Here is a 12498-nt window from a genome sequence, read left to right as displayed (position 1 = left end):
TTGCTGATCTTCAACGGAGATTCCATTTTGATATGTGAATATATTGCCGATTACTATGAGCTAGGAACTATCGAAAAGACCCCTGAGTGGACAGGTGGTGAGCGTTCTGGTTGCCAGTGATGCCATAGGTACACCGATGAAGTTGAAAATAAGGATTTAACCAGATATTTTGAGGATTATGATTAGTGACACCATGGTTTCATTAAATGATTGTTTTTAAAGATAGCTGAGTCTGTGACAAAGGTAATTTCATATTGGGTGTGTAAATGGTGTGACTAGTTTAAGTTTGCATGAAAATTCAGCTAAGGGGCCTGGGAACTCTTTTCCCTAATACCCGAGACAAAACCTAACCAAATTCCTAATTGGATCCCATCACTACAGTGGTTGGGCGGTTGACTAACCCATGGGACTGGATGGGGTAGGCTGGACTGATGGATCCCTCAATTGAGACTCAATTATGTTATAGTATGATAGATGAAGTAAATCCCAGAAAAAATTTATTCTATGGAAAAGAATCAATGGCTGTGCCTCTCAATGAGGAAAAAACATTCGTCTCTATGATCCAAGTGCAATCTTTTCCCTGATCTGAATATGGGACTTACGGGTTCGTTCAAATCAGTTCAGTTAGTTAAGGCTTTTGACTACGTTAGAGAAAAGTTATCCTGGAGGAATCGCCAGTGCTTTCCGGGCAAGGAAAGTTTTTTCGGGCTAGAATCGATGGATTAGTCTCTTGTCCAGTTATCCGTGGGCAAGGCCCTGAGTGTGGGACCCTGCTCCGTGCAAGAAGTGCTACTTCCGCTGCTAGCAACCCTGAATTCGTTGCGCGGTAGGGACAGGGATTTCCCATTAATAAATTTACATTCTTCACTGTTTCTTATGAAATAGTACACAAGGCATACTAGATATCATGCCTAGAATAAAATTATCTTGTATGCATAATTGTATACATTATTCACCTTGCCAATTGTACTTGCATGCAATGATATATGGTCACATGCAAAGGCTTCAAATGACATACAATCACATGCAACGACATGCAATGACATGCAACACTATGCAAAGGACAAGTACCATGTAATGACATGCACATGTAATAACATCCAAATGCAATGCCATGCAATGTAATGTATTGTAATGGCAAATACATGCATTGAAATACAAAAGGACAATAAAGAGCAAGCAAAGTCATGAAACCATAAAAATACAAATGTAGAAAAATAAACTCACATGCAATGCTATGCAAAGTCATGTGAAATAAGGCACACAGAGAGAGAGAAACAAGGTAAAAGAGAGACAGGAGAAAAAGGGAGGGAAGAAGAGATTATGTATAGGGAGGGTGGAACAAGGAGAGAGAGAGAGAGAGGGAAGAGGGTGGGAGACGAGAGAGAGGGTGGGTGGGAGATTGAAATGAAGGGAGGGAGAGGATAGGGAGGGAGAGTGGGTGGGAGAGTGAAAGGGAGCAAGGGAGAAGGAAATGAACGAGAGAGAGAGAGAGAGAGAGAGAGAGAGAGAGAGAGAGAGAGAGAGAAGGGGAGAGAAGAGGTTGGGAGAAGGAGAGCGACGGAGGAGGGTGGGAGAGTGAAAGGGAGGGAGGGAGAGGGCAATGAAGGAGAGAGAGAGAGAGAGAGAGAGAGAGAGAGCCAAGATAAGGATAGAGAGAGAGAGGGGGGATAGAGAGAGTGAGTAAAGAGAAGGATAGAGAGAGTGAGAGGGGGGAGTCAAAGAGAGGGAGGGAGAGGGAGATGAAGGATAGTGAGAGAGGGGGAGGGAAGAAGGTGGGAGAAGGAGAGACAGAGGGAGGGTGGGAGAGTGAAAGGAAGGGAGGGAGAGGGAAATGAAGGAGAGAGAGGGGGGGAGGATAGAGAGAGTGAGTAAAGAGAAGGATAGAGAGAGTGAGAGGGGGAGAGTGAAAGGGAGGCAGGGAGAGGAAGATGGAGAGTGAGAGAGGGTGAAGGAAGGAGCAAGAGGGAGGGTGGGAGAGTGAAAGGGAGGGAGGGAGAGGAAGGTACGGTGGTAATAGATAGAGAGAGAAAGGAAGGAGCAAGGTTGGTGGTGTGGGCTCGACTGGGCTCGGCTGGGTTGGGCAGTGGTGGGCGGAGACGGTGGTGGCAATAATTGAGAGAGATTGTTCAAGTAGAAAGAGAGGGCATCCAAAAAAAGCTCCCTTCACCAAGCACCCTAAAAAATCACACTCCACATGACATCTCCGTAGTTCCTTGCTCTGTCCTTCACAATCAACTTACGATCCTAAAAGGCGTACTCAATAGAGCACCTCGCTAGCTATTGAGAACCACAATTACTATAGTTTCCCATGACACACTTTAGAGCATGGAAGGTAGATTTTGGTGGTTTTGGACACATGATAGACTCCCAAGCATATGTCACACTCTTGTAGGACTTCTCTATAGCCTAGCATCCACTTCCTGTAATCTTGCCTTACATATGTCACAATTGCACTGACATGCACTCGCATTTCAAAGCATCCTTAAGGAAGTACATCTGAACATGTGAAATGAAAAAACAAGTGTAGTAATCCTTGAGCTTGTGCACAAAATATGGCTTCAAGTCTCAAATGATCACTGTCAAACATCCACAACATGATATAGCTCAACTTGCATGCCAACAAGCATGTAATTAATACACAAGGTCATAAAACCGGTTGTAACGAAGTGTTCTGAAGTTATGACATTATGTTTAGAGCAAGTTATAAGCTATAGGGCCACTACTGTAAAAAGAGAGGTTTATAGCAGGCTATAAATGTACATAGAAAGATTAAAAAAGTTTTTAAACCAATATAAGAGAAGTTCATAGTAGGTTATAAACTTACTTATAGAAAGATTAAAACTAGTCATCGACCAGGAAAGTAGGGGTTTAAAGAGCAGGTTACAACCTTACATAGAAAGATTAAAACTGGTTATAAACCAGTAGAAGAGAAGTTTAACTAGTATAAAAGAAGTTTAGACCAGTTTAGAACTAGTTAAAACCAATAAAAGAGGGACTTAGAGGAGGTTATAGACGTGCACAAAAAGATTAAAACTGATTATAAAACAATATCAGAGAGGTTTAGAGCAGATTATAAGCTTACATAGAAAGATTAAAGTTGGTTATAAACCAGCTTGTAAATGGGAAACCGACTGCAAACTAGTTGTAGAGCAAATACAACCAATTTCAAACCGGTTGTAAACTAGATACAACCAGTTGTAAATTGGTTTATCAACCAACTTCAAATGGGCTCGTAACTAACAGGGAGGTTCAAAGCAAGAATGAAACCACAATAAGAGAGGTGTACTAGTTATAAACTAGTAAAAGAGAGATTTAGAGAAAGTTATCAACCAATTTACAACCAGTTGTAAATTGGTTTATCAACCAATTTCAAAGTTATCAACCAATGGTTTATCAACCAACTTCAAATGGGCTCGTAACTAACAGGGAGGTTCAAAGCAAGAATGAAACCACGATAAGAGAGGTGTACTAGTTATAAACTAGTAAAAGAGAGATTTAGAGAAAGTTATCAACCAATTTACAACCAGTTGTAAATTGGTTTATCAACCAACTTCAAATGGGCTCGTAACTAACAGGGAGGTTCAAAGCAAGAATGAAACCACGATAAGAGAGGTGTACTAGTTATAAACTAGTAAAAGAGGGATTTAGAGAAAGTTATAAACTTACATAGAAAAAGTAAAACTAGTTATAAACCAGCATAAGAGATGTTTCAGTAAGTTATATACTTACATAGAAAGATTAGAACTGGTCCAAAGCTAGTTCAAAGCCACTACAAGAGAGGTCTAGAGCAGGTTTAAAATTAGATGGACATATTATAAACTAGCTTCATATGGATGGGCTCATACTACAAGGGAGGTTCAAAGCATTAGGGAAACCACAAAGCATTAGGGAAACCACTATGAGAGAGGTATAATGCAAGTGGGAGTTAGACAAGTTACAACCACTATATAAGAGAGGTTTCAACTACTTGAATAAGCCATCAAATAACCAACAATGAATATTAGCGGCATAAAAATGTACATGAAGGTACACCATGATTAAACTAGAAAATAATCTAATCTCTATGAAATTTCCAATATATAGCAATATTATAGTCACTATTTTACATAGTACTCCAAGATGTTGTGGTTGTTACCTAAGATTGTTCAAGGAGGTGCACACGATGCTTGACATAAAACTTTCTTTCAATGCGCTTTCAGCACACACCTTTTTATTCGGAGACACAGGAGTTTGACCCACCCAAAAGGAAAATATTAACTCCGTGACATCAGCTGCACTTCCTGGATAGGTTGCTGTCGCCGTCGGCAAAAAGACAATCGTAATTCACCATTTTCTGTCAACTTTCTTCCAAGCGAGACTTGGCTAAGTAGCAATTTCTTTTGTGTATGTTGAGTAATCTTGCAGAGCAGCAACAATGCTTGGTGTGGATGTATTTGTAGTTGCGACATTCATGAGCATTATAATAGTATATCATTTTATAAAGAGCTCCTCTGAGGTTTTTGGTACTCTGAGTGCATTAAGCGTATTGCATATGTCTTCAAATAAGTTCAAAGATGTGACTTCTTGTTGCAAAGACTGGAAAATCCTTCATAGAAGAATGATTGATAACTTGGCGAAGTATATTAGCCACATTGATGCTCACATCCAGTGCTTTTGTATGGAACATTCAACAACTTTGTTGTAGATTTTTTGACACTTGTTCTCATCACTTCCAACACTTGCATTCTCTTCCTCTGCCTCTTTCATTTGTAGGTTTAAAGCAGCACGTTGCTCCCTCTTTCTTTTTTCATTGTAATCTTTGATTGCATCACGAGCAAACCTGGCATGTGCTTCACAGTTAGGTAGAGAACATCTGCATACCGTAGAAATGGCTTTGGAGTCATTGTTGGCTTCAAATTCCTATGAATCCATTAGGGGGAGAGGAGCTTCAGCCACAAAGAGAGAGAAGGGGGGGGGGGGGAGAGTTGTGGATTCAACTAGCTCTAGAGTAGCCTAGCACAGAGAGAGAGAGAGAGAGGCGAGAAAGGTTGCAAGATTTTGTGTGCGCAAATTCAAAGGGATGTGTAAGCATCATTACAAATACACTAGCTCCAAAAAATCATTACAAATACACTAGCTCCAAAAAATCATGCTTGTATTTAACAAACAAGCTATTGCAAATACACAATTGTAAAAATCACACATGGATTTAATGAACAAGGCATATTTAAATATCATTACAAATACCCTCGTTCACGAAATCACACCTACAATGCATATTTAATTTCTTTAATTGAAATCCTTTCTTTCCCCCTTTTTTACTAGTAGCCAAACTGGTTGTAAAACGATATCCAGGATGTAGGGTTTTGGGCCACCTACACATGCTTATAGCTTATTGCCTTTCAGTGAGGGAGTAGAGAGTGCTATAGAGGCATGTTTCCCTTTGCTACCTTCACTACTTAGGAAATGGCTTACCTTTTTGTGGCACATCGTGCTCTTGTTCTTCGTCTTCAAAATCCATGTCCATAGGAAATAGATATGGCTTACCTTTTTGTGGCAGATCGTGCTCTTGTCCATGTCAAAATCCATGTCCATAGGAAATGGGGCGGGCTGCTCTCCATTAGAATTCAAGGAAGCCCATGCTGTATGTGGAGGTTATGTTACTTTGATGATTTCCTTCTTGCATGATGAAAGGAAGCTCCTTCTTGCATGATGAAATTAGGAAGCTCCTCCTCCGTATGACGTAGTTGTTCTTAGAATACCACATCATGGCTGACTATGATCTTCTTTGCTAAGGATCATAGAACCAATATACCTTCGACTCCATGCTATAACCTAAGAAGATAGATTTCTAGCCTTTGGCATGCAATTTGGTTCTCTGAGCATCTAAAACATGTACATAATATTCACACCCAAAAACTTCTAAGTGTGCAGCGAAAGGTTTCTTACTCGAGTAGGCATGTAATGGAGTCATCCCTTTGACGGATTTTATTGCACTCCTATTAAGAATACACATAGCTATGTTAACTGATTCAGCCCAAAAGAATGTAGGTAGATTCTTGTCATTAAGCATGCTCCTTGCCGTCTCAGCAATAGAACGATTCTTGTGCTCTTTGTAACACCCTTTTGTTGCGGAGTCTGAGCGGTAGTGAGCACATTTGACATTCAAGGGTGTGCTTGCGGAGGCGCGGGGCACATTTTTCTTTGAAGATGGGACCCAAATCTAGTTCCCTTGGTAGAATCCTTGTGCTTCCGGTAATTTTGTCAAGACCCATCGATGTGCCGATTATTGGGGGGATATCGGGTGCTGTGTCCCTCGCTTGAATCTTTTTGGCTTAAGGAGATATGCGGACGATCAGGTTTTGAGGACCCAAAAATAAGTGTTCCCCTTCTGTTTTGGGAATCTAAAAAGAAGCATTCCCCTTATAGAAACCTTGGGCTTCTAGCACTTTGACTTGGTCTTCTACGTGGCCTTGGCTTTACCTCGTGATGTAATTAGTGTGGCAACTATAATGAAATGTGTCTTGGTTCCTTTAGTGACTGGGCTAATGGGACCTTCAAAGTCTAAACCCCATTTTTCAAATGGTTGTTCTGAAATTACAAGGGTTAGGGGTATTCAGCCCTTCTCTTAGACTATGGTAGACCTTTGGTATTTTTCACAGCATTTGACAAGTCTCCAAAGAGTGTAGGCTACCACAATCCAACCTGAAGTCATGTCCCCGACAAAGTATCCTCCACCTATGCGAGAATGGCCTTGCTTAAGAATGGCAATAAATGAGGTTCTCAATAAATAAATAAAATATAAAAGATACAAAATCTTTGAGAAATTTAATCAATGAACAAAATTAAACAAAATAAAAAATATATATTAAAAAATCTCTTTCTTCTACAAGACCAGAAATGTGAGATTAAATGTAACAATACTTTTACAAGAGGGGAAATGTGAGATTAAATGTAATAATAATTAATTAAACGGTAACTTTAATTTTAATGGGTGCAACCCTGTAAAATCTATAGAAGGCATGACACCCTCAGTAGCCTATAGGCTTGATAAGCATATTCTCTACTACTCAAAACCCTGGGCAATAACTCTATGATAAGCATATTCTGTAATATTTGCAATAGTATACATCGACCAAAGATGGGTTTCCAATGCTCAAAGATCAAAATTTAACAACATGCCATTTTTGGCTCAGAGCTTCATGAAAATGCATAAATGTATATATAGATGCCCATAAGGGCGCTAGGGTATGCCCAAAGATATTCCTAGGCCTTATTTGCTATATTAGGAGCTTATAGAATAAGGAGCTACTAGAGGCTAAACTAGTAAATAAGTGAGTTATAGGTAGTGGACAAGCGTGAATATCGATAAATTTAGTTGTGAATGAGGTTGTAAATAAGTCAGAATGTCAAGGCTCAATAACCCTTTAAATGTTATTTTAAACTGAGGCACTCTCTTTCTTTCTTCTATCTTATTAGTTAACATTCTTGTTTTCTTGCTTGTGTGATCTTTCTTATTCTCTCATGTGTTCTTGGAACTTGCGAGCTTCTAGGGATTCATTATAGCTCATGTGTTTGTGGTTTCTTCCTTGAGGGAAGTGATACCAGCTAAAGATAAAGGCTAGCATGAGTGTTACCTAGGAAGCTTCCATTTTCTCTTGAGTAGGTGAACACATTTAGGAATGAAATCTCACATTGGGCTGACGTAAAGCTAGGGGTAGAAAGTGAATGAAGCATGAGAGATGAAGGAAGTGATCCATAAGAGAGAACAAGAAGCCAATAAGAGAAGATATAGAAAGGGAGAGTGGACCTGAGAGGAGAGAAGCTTATAGGAGTCCATTGGGAAAGAAGGGTTTTTCCAATACTTTATTCCTTGTGGAGGTGTAGTGTTAACCCATGGCGGATATTGCGACATATTATATTTTACGTCATTAATTTAAATATTCTGAGTCATGGGCCGGGCTTGTCGGCACCATATGTTAAGGATGAAGGGATTGGGTGATCGCCGATGAGAGGCGCACCTTGGATATCAGTAGGATAAGGGTTAGGGTCGGCCGGCCATGTATGGGCGCCCAAGTGTGAACGGCCAAGTCACCTATATGAGTCAAATGTAACCCTAAAATCCTCATTCTCATGTGTTGTGAATAGAAGAGTGCTCTTGCCTTATCTCCTTGTTTTCCTTCTCCTGCGTGTGTGTGTGTGAGAGAGAGAGAGAGAGAGAGAGAGTGAGAGAGCGATCGAGCGCACTGTGTAGCGGCACGGCGAGACGGCGGAGAGGCGGTAGAGCGGCGACGGCGGCTCCTCCTTCACGGCTGCGACGCGGGAATCCTTCAAGGCAGCAGTTAAGCGGTGAGTGACACACCCTTTGGCATTCTGTTTGAGCTTCCTTCCCTGGTTGTATGCTTGTAGCCATTCGTGGCTCGCGTACGGTGTCTGGCAAGTCCCCAGCTACGACCTGTGCGGCAAAAGCGCACATTTTTGGCGCCGCTGCCGGGGAGTTGCCCTGCACCAAGCTCCAGTTTGCAGCTCGGCTACTGCGTGAAGTTTAATCTACACTGTAGGAAAGGCGTCTGTGTTGCTGTTGAGGTGTTTCTGTGGTTTTCAGTCTCTGTTTCTGCAATTTGTCTTCTGTATTCCTGTTGCTTTTGTTATATTTTTGCTCCGCGTGTGGGCATACGTTCTGTTATCTGGTTTCTGCGTGTGAGAGGGATTTCTGAATCCCCAGATCTGTGCTGTGTGTGCGAACTGCGCCGCGGCCAAGGTTGAACCGTAAGGAAACCCTGGAAAACTTATCCCACAAAAAAAACAGAAAATAAAAAATAAGAAAATTATAAAAAAGAAAAAAGAAAAAATTAAATTTTATTTTCAAAGAAAGAACCAACCGTGTGGAGAGGAAAGCTCTTCTAATTGGAGAAAAAAATTTTGAAAAGAAAGAACCCCAATTGACCCACGACCCACGACCCACGACCCCGGCCCCGGCCTCGGTCTCGGTCTTTTGATATATATATATAGGAGAGTGAGCCTCCATAGCTTTCTCTCAAGTGAGAGCTTATGGGAAGTCGTGCCCTATATGTAGCCCACTCCCCAAGGAGTAAAGTGAGCATGTGGGATAAAGCCCTCACCCTTTCCTCCACAAGCAAATAGGCTTTTGCCCCTTTCCCCCCAAAGGAAACGGACTATTTTGAGGATTACAGGAGCTCTAGATAGGCGAACACGGTGCTGTAAAGCACACTAGGACCCTTTAAACGATACGCTCGTTTCGAGCTATCACACGCCCTAGTCCAAGTTCGACCGTAAGTAAGGGGGTCAAAAACGGGTTAAAAACAACACAAAAACAAGTAAAAACGGGGTGCGAAACACCTAAGAAACCACTTGTGTGAGTTTCAAGGGTAGTTACCAACGCACGTAGGGTACCCACGTCACATGCATCTACGCTCTGGTCGGGTGCTAGAGCCTGAACCACTAGAAAGCGTTTCAGTCTACGCAGGCTCACACCATCCCTCCACGTTGGCATCTTGGCCTTCGGCTGGAACCCGAGGGAGTGCAACCCAAGATCCACGAATAGTGGATAGTGACTCGTCCTCTGACTCAGAAGCCATGGAAGGACACCCTACCAAGAACCCTGAGGAGACAAGCCAAAACATGCCAATGTGGGCCCCACAACCCGGATCTAGCATGTTTAGTCGTCTAATAGAGACCTTTAGTAGAGCTACACGCTCTGAACATGCGACAAGCGAAGTAAATGAGGAAGGAGGGGTAGTAGATTCACCATTCACATCTTATGTAGACCCTACCCTCCCAAAGAGTGTCCATGTGGATATTCTACCTACTTCGTTTAATGAGGGCCCTACTGAGCTACCAACTTCCGATGCTCTTCCTAAAGTAGAGGTCCCTAGAAGCCAACCCATAAGAAGTGACATTGCGTCCACTTCAAGAGAACCGTTTGGCACACCAAGTCTAGATGGGATATTTCTCAATGAAAATTGGGAATATGATCTACACACAGAGACTCTAACGGACCTATACACGGGTTACACATACCATGTAGGTTGGTTAGAAGTCCTACGATCTACATCTAGCGCCACTAATCTAGAGGAGCAACAATACATGATATGTGAGGTGATTCATAGAATTATCCAAATTGAGAGGCAAAATAGGGGAGTGGACCTAGTTTCCACTGGCCCTATGAGGTTTTTGGATACGGGCAAGGCCAAACAACCAACCCTATCACAATTGGAGACTCCCTCGGTGAGTCCCATAGACCCTTCATATGTTGTTTCGCCTGGAGTCTCAATGCAGGTTGAGCCCACGAGTAGTAACTTTAGTTTTCCAACCTTGGCTCAACTTTCCATTAAGGAATCCGCAATGCCTACCCCAATGATGAGCATGACAGAAAGCGCACCTGTTACCACTGTAGTTAGTACGACACCACTACCTAGTGGAACAGTACCTACAACAGTGCGTGGCAGTGCCTATCGGCCTTATGTACCTATTGCTACTCATGCTCATGTAGCTCCTACGCCTCCTAGTATGCCAATGGCGTATGCTCCAAGACTGCCTTATCATAACCATTATCCAAGGGGAGCTAGGCCTAGCCACATATCATATCCTACGTCATTTGCCAACTTACTCAGACCAACGCCAACTCCTATCAGCCAGGCTATCCCAGAAGTGCCTCCACCAACTATGCCTGCTCACTTAGGTGATCTCGCAACATTTGCTCAGACGATCAGACGATCCATTGCAGAAAACATGCGGGGTATGCCTGAGAGAGAACCTAGAAGCAAGGCAGTACAAGTGGCTAAGCTCACTCAAAACTTCAGTGGTAACGAGGATGTTAGGAAGCACATTGAAGTCTTTGAACACGTGTGTGATTCCTTGGAAGAGCACAATGAGCTGCACAAGTGTAAAGCCTTAGGCTTAACCTTGAGTGGGAAGGCCGGAGATTGGTATCGAACCTTAAGGGTTGAAGAGCGCACTCACTACCCCACTCTCAAGAGATTGTTCTTGAAAGAATACATACGTGAGGGTGTGCTTTGGGGAGTAGCATCTCAACTCCAAAAAGCTGAACGCGAGGAAGGGGAGTCAGTGAGAGACTTTATAAGTCGATTGAAGCATCTAAATTCTCGTTGCACTCCCGATGAACGCTTCAATAACAACCAACTCCTCGATAGATTCATCCGAGGATTGCGCCACGAGGACATTTACAATGGCCTAGTCATTAGAGGTCTTACAACGTGGGAAGCAGTCACTGCCAATGCAATCCAGTTAGAAGACAACTTGATGATTGCAGGTAAAAAGGTGTCTTCAGAAACAAAATCCATTAGTTCGCAAGTATCTGGGCACGAGCCAATGACGGTAAAACCAATTGCCAAGGAGCCCAAGATATCTGAAATGTCTGTGACCGACCTTACTAAGGCTCTCCAAGAATACTTCAGGGGTAATCGAGCTCCTCAGAATAGCCATATGTACCCAAGGAGAGAGCAACAATGGTGTTCGGTGTGCTTAGGACCACATAGCACGAGTGAATGTCCCACATTCAGAGTCAAATTCAATGGGAATTGCAATGCATGTGGTAAGTATGGCCATCAATCTAAAGATTGCCTAACACTTAAGCGAATGTTGGCAAACCAGGCACCACTAGCTTGGTCAAACACACCTCAAGTACCCGCGCTAATGCCTGCACAACCTATCGAGCAACCGTCACAGCACATAGTTCCAAGGAATCCGAATGTAGTCCAGTCTGTGCCGTTACCACCGCCAGTGCTAGGACCACAACCTCCACATCCAAGGATTACCCCTGTAAACCAGATGGGTTGTGAGTCACATAGTGCATGTGGGGAGTATGAAGAGGAGATAGACCCCACTGCTCCATACGGGATTGATACGTTTGAAATGATTCCCCAGTACTACATGGAGGATCATTTCGGGCAAGTCAAGCCTGTATATCAAGCGGCTGCTCTTGCCACAAGAGGGCAAAACCTTAATACCATGGCGAGGAGACCACCTCTTCAATGTTACGAGTGTGGTGGACCGCATCGTGTAGCGGAGTGCCCTAATAGGTTACAAAAGATCGCTACTCAGATGCAACCAAATCAAGGGAGCACATCGGGAATGCCGGTACTTACATGTAATCGTTGTGGCATAGATCATTTGATCGCTCAATGTCCACATAATCCTAATGCACCCAAGATTACGCCATTGAATTTGGTTGAGGTCACCAACCAAGCACGAAGAACCACACCCGTTGTACCCGCGAATGTAGTTACACGGTCAATGCTTCAAAATCAAAACTACATTCTTGAAGAAAGGGATACTGCATCAATCGCTCAGGCAAAGAAAAAGAAAACACGGCGGAAGAGATCGCTTAATGCCACGAGCTCCAAGCCTAGTTCAAAGACTAACATAGGGACAGGAGACGACCCCGTGTATATGAATGATCCTGAAGATGATTCCGATTCAATAGAAACCATGGGGACCAAAGCCACTACCTTAAGGGAGGAACCCACTCGGGAG

Source organism: Cibotium barometz, chromosome 51 (genome assembly GCF_041138505.1).
Source record: "Cibotium barometz isolate CiBa-2024 chromosome 51, ASM4113850v1, whole genome shotgun sequence".
Taxonomy (NCBI): domain Eukaryota; kingdom Viridiplantae; phylum Streptophyta; class Polypodiopsida; order Cyatheales; family Cibotiaceae; genus Cibotium; species Cibotium barometz.
The sequence above is the reverse complement of the archived record's forward strand: the minus strand, read 5'-3'. Positions refer to the sequence as shown.